Source organism: Rhinatrema bivittatum, chromosome 1 (assembly GCF_901001135.1).
Source record: "Rhinatrema bivittatum chromosome 1, aRhiBiv1.1, whole genome shotgun sequence".
In the NCBI taxonomy this organism is placed as follows: Eukaryota; Metazoa; Chordata; class Amphibia; order Gymnophiona; family Rhinatrematidae; genus Rhinatrema; species Rhinatrema bivittatum.
This window is the reverse complement of record NC_042615.1, coordinates 146,634,919-146,645,926: the sequence shown is the minus strand read 5'-3', so window position 1 is coordinate 146,645,926 and position 11,008 is coordinate 146,634,919. Positions and strand designations below refer to the sequence as shown.

At 49.0% G+C, this 11,008-nt stretch overlaps 1 protein-coding gene across 2 annotated transcripts in view; it reads right to left on the bottom strand.

Annotated features, from left to right (window-relative positions):
* CORIN (corin, serine peptidase) overlaps window positions 1–11,008 on the bottom strand; it is a 513,735-nt gene that overhangs the window by 70,927 nt on the left and 431,800 nt on the right. The window lies entirely within an intron of this gene.

Below are 11,008 nucleotides of genomic sequence, written 5' to 3'. Positions count from 1 at the left end.
TAGCAGCACTACATCTGCTCTTTTCCAGTTCCTCAGTACCTTCCCCATCTTTAAGGACAGATTGACTAGAGTTGTGAAGGGTATGGTCTGTGTACCTTGAAATCTTAATATACCAGAATATACACTATTGCATCCAATGATGCAAACTCTCATTTATGTAAGTACTTCAACTCTGTATTTATTGAGGCAGATTTTAAAAGCCCTGCTCGCGTAAATCTGCCCGGACTTACGCGAGCAGGGGCAGGGCCGATCGCGGTGTTTTTGGGGGCGGGCCCGGGGGCGTGTTTCGGCCCGGGGCGGTCTGGGGGCGTGGCCGCGCCCTCCGGAACCGCCCCCGGGTCGCGTCTCGGCGCGCCAGCAGATTTACTTCTCCCTCCGGGAGGTGTAAATCCGCGGACAAAGGTAGTGGGGGGTTTAGATAGGGCTGGGGGGGTGGGTTAGGTAGAGGAAGGGAGGGGAAGGTGAGGGGAGGACGAAAGAGTTCCCTCCGAGGCCGCTCCGATTTCGGAGCGGCCTCGGAGGGAACGGAGGCAGGCTGCACGGCTCGGCGCGCGCCGGCTTGCCCAAAATCGGCAGCCTTGCGCGCGCCGATCCTGGATTTTAGCAGATACGCGCGACTACGCGCGTATCAACTAAAATCCAGCGTACTTTTGTTTGCGACTGGTGCGCCAACAAAAGTACGCGAACGCGCATTTTTTAAAAATCTACCCCTATGTATGCTCTTTTGTTCCATACCTAGTGGGCAAACATTTTTATTTCTAATAAATAAGTACTACCTCCTCCATAATTTCATTAACAATCATTTCACAGTGTTTTCTACCTTAGGTCCCTTCATCTGTAAATCCTAAGCAAAATAACTTAATATTTTGGTCTTTTTTCAGTCCTCTTCACAAATACCATTTTCAGCCTTTTGCTTATTTATTTTACCTATTCCCCCTGGGGGTAGATTTTTAAAAACGGCGCGTTCGTGTACTTTTGTTCGCGCTCCAAGCGCAAACAAAAGTACGCTGGATTTTAGTAGATACGCGCGTAGCCGCTAAAATCCAAGATCGGCGCGCGCAAGGCTGCCTATTTTGGGCAGCCGGCGCGCGCCGAGCCGCGCAGCCTGCCTCCGTTCTCTCCGAGGCCGCTCCGAAATCGGAGCGGCCTCGGAGGGAACTCTTTCGCCTTCCCCTCACCTTCCCCTCCCTTCCTCTACCTAACCCACCCCCCCAGCCCTATCTAAACCCCCCCTACCTTTGTCCGGGGATTTATGCCTCCCAGAGGGAGAAGTAAATCCCCGCGCGCCAGTGGGCCACTGGCGCACCGAGACGCAACCCGGGGCGGTTCCGGAGGGCACGGCCACGCCCCCGGGCCTGCCCCCGAAATGCCGCGTCCCGCCCCCAAAACGCCGCGTCGATTGGCCCTGCCCCCGACAAAAAACCCCGGGACTTACACGAGTCCCGGGGCTCTGCGCGCGCCGGCAGGCCTATGGAGAATAGGCGCGCCGGCGCGCAAGGCCCTGCTCGCGTAAATCCGGGCGGATTTACGCGAGCAGGGCTTTTAAAATCCGCCCCCCCTTTGTTTTCCCCTCTCCCTCATGTATCTAAAGATTTTCTCTCTGCCTTTTATCAATTTTCACATTCTGGTTTTTTTTTGTAATAATTCTGCCTGTTATCTGCCTTTGATTTTTTTTTTTGTATCTTTGCTCTTGCCATTTTGCTGTCTTCTTAGAGAATCATATCAGACTCTCACCTTTTACCTATGTTGTTACCTGCCTTATTCAGACATTTGTATTCTTTTCAGTATTCCCTTTTATTGATGATCAAAGTTCCTCCATTCTTTTCAGCTAATTCTCCAACTGCCTCATTCTTCTGGAGATGTAAAACACTGAGGCTCCAATAACAGTTGACTCTCATTATATATGTCACTCTTTAAGTCTGTCCTTATGTTTTCACTCTCCTTTATAGTACAAAAACATTCTTAATAAACTATCTCCATTATTTTAATGTATTCTGATATTTTTGTTGGCAAAACTCATTGGTTAACATTTTACATCTAATGATGTATCCATACTTGTCTGCAATTCTGTGTAGATTTGATTTGTGTGCTGTTCATCGATGCCAAAACATCCTCTTACACAGGACACTCTTCCTCCATCTGGGTCCCATTTCCAACCCCATTATAGTCCATGGGAAGATGTAGATACGGACACAGATACAGAAGACCTCTTATCAGAGCCTTCCCCACAAGAAGAGAGAAGAAAGTCCCCACCAGAAGACCTTTCTTTTGCAAATTTTATTAAAGAAATGTCAGCAACAATACCATTCGATCTGGTAACTGAAGAGGACACAAGGCATAAGACACTGGAAGTTCTCCAGTTCGTCAATGCCCCCAAGGAAGTCATGACTATACGAATCCATGAAGTGCTTTTAGATCTGCAGCACCGCCTGGGATCGGAGGATCCCTGTACAGTGCCATCTGTTAACAGAAGAACAGATGCCACGTATCTTGTACAGCACACACCGGGGTTTCAAAAACCACAACTACCACACCAGTCAGTAGTTGTGGAGTCAACACAGAAGAAAGCTAGGAAACAAAGTCCTCATTCTTCTACCCTCCCCCCCCAGGAAAAGATCAAACATTTCTCAATGTCTTAGGCAGAAAAATCTTCCAAGGTTCCATGCTGGTGTCACACATTGCAGCGTATCAACTGTACATGATGCAGTATCAGAGACATTTATGGAAGCAAGTACAAGATATCACAAACAATCTTCCACAACAACAAAAAGAACCACTCAATGCCCTTATTCAGAAAGGCCTTGAGTCAGGCAAACATGAGGTCCAGGGAGCATATGAATCCTTTGAAACCTCTGCACGCATGTCAGCTACCGGAATAAGTGCAAGAAGATGGGCTTTGTTAAAGGCTTCAGATCTTTGATCAGACGTACAAGAAAAATTAGCAGATCTTCCATGCACCGGAGGCAACCTCTTCGGTGATAAGATTCAGGATGCTCTCTCTCAATTAAGAGCATCATGAGACACTACGCCAGCTCTCAAAGTTGCTTGCTAAGCATCCATCATCAGCACGAAAGCCCTCAAGGAGAGATACCAGGAAGCCCTTCTACCAACCTCATAGATAGTACCCTCCTGCATCTACCGTATGGCCTTCAAGACCTCCTCAACGGGGATGTCCGCGCCAGCCCAAACAGGCTAGAACTCAACCAGCCCTGCAAACTGGACCAGCATCTGGGTTTTGAAGAATTCCAAGAGAACAGAACCCTTGCCATCAATCCCAGACCAGACCTGCCTTTAGGAGCTCGGCGCCATTATTTCAGGCAGAACTGGAACCTTATCACCACAGATCAATGGGTGTTGGTCATCTTGAACCGGGGATACAGTCTCAAATTTTGCAAACTACCACCGGATTCCCCACCCACTCTACTGTGGTCACATAACATCATAACACCTCAACTAGAGTTAGAACTCTCCACCCTGCTGACTACCAGAGCTGTTGAAACCGTTCCCCGGTCTCAACAAGGCAGAAGGTTCTACTCCCGCTATTTCCTAATTCCAAAGAAAACAGGCGGTCTCAGCCCCATCCTGGACCTCCGCAATCTCAACAAATTTCTTCAAAAAGAAAAATTCAGTATGGTATCCCTCGGGACCATTCTTCCCTTATTTTACAGCAAGGCGATTGACTCTGGACCTTCAAGAAGCCTATGCTCACATCCCCATTTCCCCACAACATCGAAAATATCTACGATTCATAGCAGGACAAAAACATTTCCAATACCAAGTTCTACCATTCGGACTGGCTTCAGCACCTCGGGTATTCACAAAATGCCTGGCAGTGACTGCTGCACATCTAAGAAAAAACAGTATTCATGTTTTTCCCTACCTAGACGACTGGCTCATCAGGAGTCCATCCAGGCAAGGAACTCTCGCTGCCTTAAGAAGCACCAATATCCTGTTGCATTCCCTGGGTTTCCTAATCAGCTATCAAAAATCACATACAAACCTGTCTCAGCTCCTCACCTTCATCGGAGCAGACCTCGACGACACAGTCGCAAAAGCTTTTCTTCCGAATGACTATGCGTACAACCTTACAAAACTTGCAAACTCTCTCAGCAGGTGCAAGGTAGCCTCTGCCCATCAATTTCTTACACTACTGGGCCATATGGTGTCTACAGTCCATGTTACCCCTATGGAAAAATTAGCCATGAGAAGGATTCAATGGTCTTTGAAATCTCAGTGGCTCCAAGCTGTTCAGCCAGTCACCAACCAGTTACGTCTCTCATTTCGCTGGTGGACGTACCAGCCTGCATTACAGACTGGTTTACCGTTCCAGCAACCGGCTTCTCAAGTAACCTTGACCACGGATGCATGCAACTTGGGATGGGGAGCTCCCGTCAACAACCTTCAAACGCAAGGTACGTGGACTTCGCTCGAAAAAAAGAGTCAAAACTTTTTAGAACTTCGAGCGATACGCTCTGCCCTTTATGCCTTCAAAGACTGCCTCTCTCACAAGACTGTGCTGATTCAAATAGACAACACAGTAGCAATGTGGTACATAAACAGGGAGGCACAGGCTCCTATATATACTGTGTTAAGAAACAGTGCAGATTTGGGCCTGGGCCCTGGCACACTCCATGCATCTCAGGGCCACTTATCTAGCAGGCATACAGATTGTCCTAGTGGACAGTCTGTCGACGTTTCCATCCCCATGAATTGCCTCTGGATCCCTGTGTAGCAAGCAAAATCTTTCAACGCTGGGGTCAACCAAACCTCGAGCCATTACATCTGCTAGGAGGGTCAGTGAGTTACAAGCCCTTGTTACATACTCACCCTACACAAGGTTCCTGCATGACCGGGTGGTCCTCTGCACTCATCCCAAATTTCTGCCTAAGATGGTAATGGATTTTCACCATAACCAATCCATAGTTTGCCCACTTTCTTCCCAAGGCCCCACTCTCACCAGGGTGAGAGAGTTTTGCACACCTTGGACTGCAAACGTGCACTTGCATTTTACCTAGACTGCACTGCAGTCCATATGAAATCCACCCAACTCTTCGTTTCATTTGACAAAAACAAACTCTCTCCAACTGGCTAGCAGACTGTATCGAATTCTGCTATGAGAAAGTAGGCCTTCCTCTCCAGGGGGCAAGTAAAGGCGCACTCAGTAAAGGGTATGTCAACATCCATAGCACACTACTGGTCAGTACCTATTGCTGACATCTGCAAAGCTGCAACTTGGAGTTCTCTTCACACATTTGCAGCTCATTATTGCTTAGATAAGGAAGGAAGACAAGACTCTGTCTTTGGACAATCTGTCTTGAAAAACCTATTTCCAGTGTAGTACCCAACTCCTTCCACAACCGCCTTCTGTGATTCAGGCTGCCTCATCTTAGTCAATGGCACCCCAGTTGTGCCTGTTGCACGAGTTGCGTGCCATTGACCAGCTAAAAAGAAAAAAAGTCAGCCTGAGGCTTGCTAATCACCCATATGTGAGGACTACCATCCTGCTTGTCCTGGGATAAAGCAGAGTTGCTTACCTGTAACAGGTGTTAACCCAGGACAGCAGGATGTAGTCCTCATGAAACCCACCCGCCATCCCACGGAGTTGGGTCTGCTGCAGTTTTATTATTTTATTTTTTCTCACACTTATTGCTACAAACGAGACTGAAGGGAGACCCCTGTGGCTGCAGGGATCATGGCAAGCTGGGCATGCTCAGTGGGCTCAGTGTGCCAGTCAAGTTTCTAAAACTTTGACAAGTTTTCCGTGATAGGGCTCTGTCCAGTGATGTCACCCATATGTGAGGACTACATCCTTCTGTCCTGGGATAACACCTGTTACAGGTAAGCAACTCTGCTTTGGAAAGTATACACTGTACTTCAAAATGCAATCACTGCATGTACTTTCCTTCTCCTGACTTAAGTCTGTTCACTTTTGTAAGTGGGTAACACACCTTTACCTGCATACAGGTGTGGCCATCTTTGAAAGAGAGAAGAATAGAGATAAAAATTACCCCTATACTTTTTTTTGTCTCTTGTAGCTTCAAAAAAAAGAGGTGTGGGGATCCTAGTGGCAAAGCATATGCAGGTGTTTAAATTAGAGGTACTAAGAGACCCCAAGGCTGTGTCCTTCCTGTAGCTGAGGATGCAACATGGTTGCTAAACACATGGGTCAGGGTGCCCTCAGTTCAGGGCAAGATGGTGGCCTGACTCTGTGGGCCTTGCCTGGAATCAGGAGGGTTGGGCCAGCCACAGGAAGAGAGTAGGAGGAGAGGGAACAGCCTATCAGGGCCTGGGGGGAGAGTGGGCTAAGGCAGAGCCAATGTCTGACTTGAGACCGAGTGGGCACACATCTCAGCCTCTTTTTTTTTTTCTTTTTCTGCTGCTTGCTGTGGCCAAGACTCTTAGCAAGACAGTCTCTCCTGCCTTCCCACTACTGCTTCTGATCCCATAGGCTCACTGCTGCTGCCTTTAAATTACAAACAGGTCGATCCAGTAACGTGCAGTTAAAGATTGCCCGTCTGTAACGTGCTGGGAGCGCACAAAACAGACGAGTAAGGCCATCCAGCCATACAGTCTCCAGTTTCACGCGTCCTTAGCGCTTCCTAAAATAAACACCTAACCCTTTCCGCACCCAGCATGTAAATGAACGAAAAAGCTGTATAATGAAGGAATTAGCTATTCCCCTCCGATACTGTAACGGGCGCTGATATTATCTCCTTAGGAACGCGCTGTTTTGCCGCGGCCTTAACCTGTTAGTTTACCGCCTCCCCCTAGTAGGAGTTAGGACTGTGTAACAAATCCATCGACACCGCTTAAGATACTCAAACACAATAAAACAATAAGCCTGGCACCTTCCTTGATGTAGTACGTCCCGGATGCCCCCCCCCCAGCGCGCCCGCCACTACCCCTTTCATCAGCTGCATCCACCCATTATGCCCCTCACGGGCATGTCCCGCTTCACAGAGCGCTCCCACTCAAATCCGTTCATGGGTATATACCCTTTCGCCCCCCTCACAGCGCCATGCTACCACTGCGACCCGGAGGAGGTGAGGCACAGCGGCGAAGACAGACGGGAGAGGAGAAAAAGCAGAGCCGAGCAAAGCAAAAGCGTGCAGCAAGCCGGCGAAATAGACCTGCGAGCAGAGCCAATAGCAGCGGTTCGGTAAGCCTGGCACCCTCCTTGATGTAGTACGTCCCGGATGCCCCCCCCAGCGCGCCCGCCACTACCCCTTTCATCAGCTGCATCAACTGCGACCCGGCAGTCCCGTGAGGCCTACAAAAAAAAAAAATCCCCGGCTCCCGCACCCCCGCACTGGCCCGCCGACTCTACCCCCCCCCCCCCCCTCCTCCCGATCGGGCAGATAGGCGGCGGCGACGAAAACCATAGCAATTTTTTTTTTTTTTTCAAAAAGCGACATCACACATTGCATAAAATAATTTCTCCAGCCTTAAAGCGACTTACTTTTGGGATCTGTCAAGATCCTAAAAGTAAGTCGCAAAAGTAACTTACTTTTCTGAAGCCATCAGGAACATGATCTTAGCTCCTCAGGACGAAGACGAAGATGGCCGCCTGCACGGGGAAAGCGTGCAATTGGCCGCTGAAGACGTGATCTCACGTCTTCAGCGGCCAATTGCACGCTTTCCCCCGTGCAGGCGGCCATCTTCGTCTTGAGCTACGATCGTGATGGCTTCAGAAAAGTAAGTTACTTTTGCGACTTACTTGACAGATCCCAAAAGTAAGTCGCTTTAAGGCTGGAGAAATTATTTTATGCAATGTGTGATGTTGCTTTTTGAAAAAAAAAAAATTGCTTTGGTTTTTGTCGCCGCCGCCTCCTTGCCCGATCGGGAGGAGGGGGGGGGGGGGGGGGTAGAGTCGGCGGGCCAGTGCGGGGGCGCGGGAGCCGGGGATTTTTTTTTTTTTTTGTAGGCCTCACGGGACTGCCGGGTCGCAGTGGATGCAGCTGATGAAGGGGGTAGTGGCGGGCGCGCTGGGGAGGGGGGAGCATCCGGGATGTACTACATCAAGGAGGGTGCCAGGCTTACCGAACCGCTGCTATTGCCTCTGCTCGCAGGTCTATTTCGCCGGCTTGCTGCACGCTTTCGCTTTGCTCGGCTCTGCTTTTTCTCCTCTCCCGTCTGTCTTCGCCGCTGTGCCTCACCTCCTCCCGGAGCAAGGCTGCTTTCGCGCCCTGCTCCGGGAGGAGAGACACAGCGACGAAGCAACAAGAGCAAGTTTGCTTACCGTAAACGGTGTTTCCGTAGATAGCAGGATGAATTAGCCATGCTGTCATGGGACTGTCCGTCAGGCCCGGGAGGCGGAGCTTCCTAAGCGATGTCAGAGCTTTGCTCTGAGGCTGCGCGTGGGTTCCCGCGCCGGATTAACAGTTCTCCTCAGTCTGTGATATAGCAAGCGTGATCGTGTAGATCGGTCGATAGCCAGGGAGGTGGGTGGGTCAGCATGGCTAATTCATCCTGCTATCTACGGAAACACCGTTTACGGTAAGCAAACTTGCTCTCTCCCGTCGATAGCAGGCTGAATTAGCCCTGCTGTCATGGGAGTCCACAGCTCCCTGTCACGCTGAATTTGTTATTATGTCTTGTATCGTGACGTGACTAAGTGGCTGGCGACCCTTGGTTTAGTGAAAGTGATGATTGTAGGACCGATTGACCCACTTGTGCATCATTTGTGGCTTGTTGATGAAGACAGTAATGGGCTGCAAAGGTATGAAGAGATGCCCATGTTGCTGCTTTACATATGTCCAGAAGAGGGACCTGTGTGAGATATGCCAGAGAGGTTGCCACCTGTCGTGTTTGGTGAGCTTTTGGTCGAACATGCAAAGTGATATTCTGTTTGGTATGACAAAATTGGATACATTGAGCTATCCAACTGGCTATGGTTTGTTTCGCAACTGGTTTTTCTGGTGTGGTTGGGTTATAGGAAAGAAATAGTTGTGAGGGACGAGATGGCGATTGGGTTCTTAAGGTGTAGATTGCCAAAGTTCTTTTGCAGTCTAAAGTGTGTAAAAGTTTTTCGTGTTCAGAAGCATGAGGTTCTGGATAGAACGTTGGTAGGTCTATAGACTGATTAAGGTGAAATGGAGTTACTACCTTTGGTAGAAAGGATGGATGAGGTCGAAGTGTCACCTTTTGTGGGTGAAATTGGAGATATGGCGAATAATGTACCAGGGCTTGTAATTCACTCACTCTCCGTGCTGAGGTAATGGCTACCAGAAACACTGTTTTCCATGTCAGGTATTTCGGGTGAGCGGTATGTATCGGTTCAAAGGGTGGTTTCATCAGTTGATTGAGAACCATGTTTAAGTCCCATTGAATTGGTGGTTTAGCGACTGGTGGTCGCAAGTGATTGAGTCCTTTCAAGAATTTGGATATCATTGGATGTAGGGAAATTGATTGACCTTTATATGGTCTATGTCTGGCCGCTATAGCGCTGAGATGAACCCGTACTGACGTGGTTGCAAGTCCTGCTACATATAATGTGTGAAGGTAATCCAGTAGTCTGGATGGGGGACAAGACAGGGGGTCTAAGCGTTCCGTTGTACACCAGATTGCATAACGTTTCCATTTAAATTGGTAATTACGACGTGTAGATGGTTTCCTGGCTGCCAGGATTACTTCCTGTACAGATAAGGAGACACCTTGTTCGGTAAGGAGGATCCGTTCAGTCTCCATGCCGTGAGATGCAGAGAAGAGTGTAGAGGGTGTAGCAAGGCACCTTGTTCTTGGGAGAGTAGGTCCACTCGAGGTGGTAGCCGGAGTGGTTGTTCGATGGACAGTTGGAGTAGATGTGTGTACCAATGTTGACGTGGCCAGGCTGGTGCAATGAGAATCATCTGTGTCGCATCTAGCATGCACTTTTGTAGCGTACGTGTGATCAAGGGAATTGGGGGAAACGCGTACATCAGCGGTTCCGTCCAAGGAAGGAGAAATGCATCTTGTGTTTGTCGCAGCTGACTGGGCCATACCGAACAGAACCTGTCTACTTTGCGATTGTGTTCGGTTGCAAAGAGGTCGATGGACGGGTGTCCCCACGTTGCAAAGATCGAGTCTGCTACGTCTTGATTAAGTGACCATTCGTGGGGATGAAACACCCGACTCAGCTTGTCTGCCCGAGTGTTCGCTATGCCCGGAATGTAGGTTGCTTGTAGGTAGATGGAGTGCTGGCATGCCCAATTCCAGATCTTTATGGCTTCGTTGCACAGGGGCCAGGATCCTGTTCCCCCTTGTTTGTTGATATAAAACATTGCTACCTGATTGTCCGTATAAATCATTACTCTGTGGCCATGTAAATACGGGAGAAATGTCCGAGGTGCGTAACGAATCGCTCTGAGTTCCAGAAGGTTGATTTGAAAAGTCTTTTCTATGGTCGACCAGAGGCCTTGTGTCTGGAGATGATTGAAATGTGCTCCCCATCCCGTCTTGGAGGCGTCCGTGGTGACGACGGCATTGTGGGGTAGTATTGTAAACGGTGCTCCGTTGGTCAAGGTGTGATTCTGGAGCCACCAATCGAGTTGAGTGATCATGGCTGTCGTAAGAGTCACTCTCCAAGAGAGAGGTTGTGAGTGTTGTGTCCATTGTCGGCGTAGATGCCATTGAAGTATGCGCATGTGTAGACGAGTGTTGTTGACTGTGTAAATGGAAGCCGCCATGTGTCCCAACGCGACTAAGATTCGGCGGGCTGATGTTGTATGAAGCGTTCGTAAATGGAGAAATATCTGTCTCATGGTCATTCTCCTGTCTTGTGGAAGGAGCACTCTGTGTTTGGTGGTGTCCAATATAACTCCGATGAATTGTAGGACCTGTGTTGGTTGTAACTGAGACTTTTGATAATTGACTTGAAGTCCTAGTGTGTTCAGGCAATGAATGGTGTCCGAAAGATTTTGACGAAGTGTGGTGGGATCTGTTGCTACCAGTAGCCAGTCGTCCAGGTATGGAAAAAGCATGATCCCTTGTTGACGGAGATGTGCCACTACCACTGCCATGCATTTGGTGA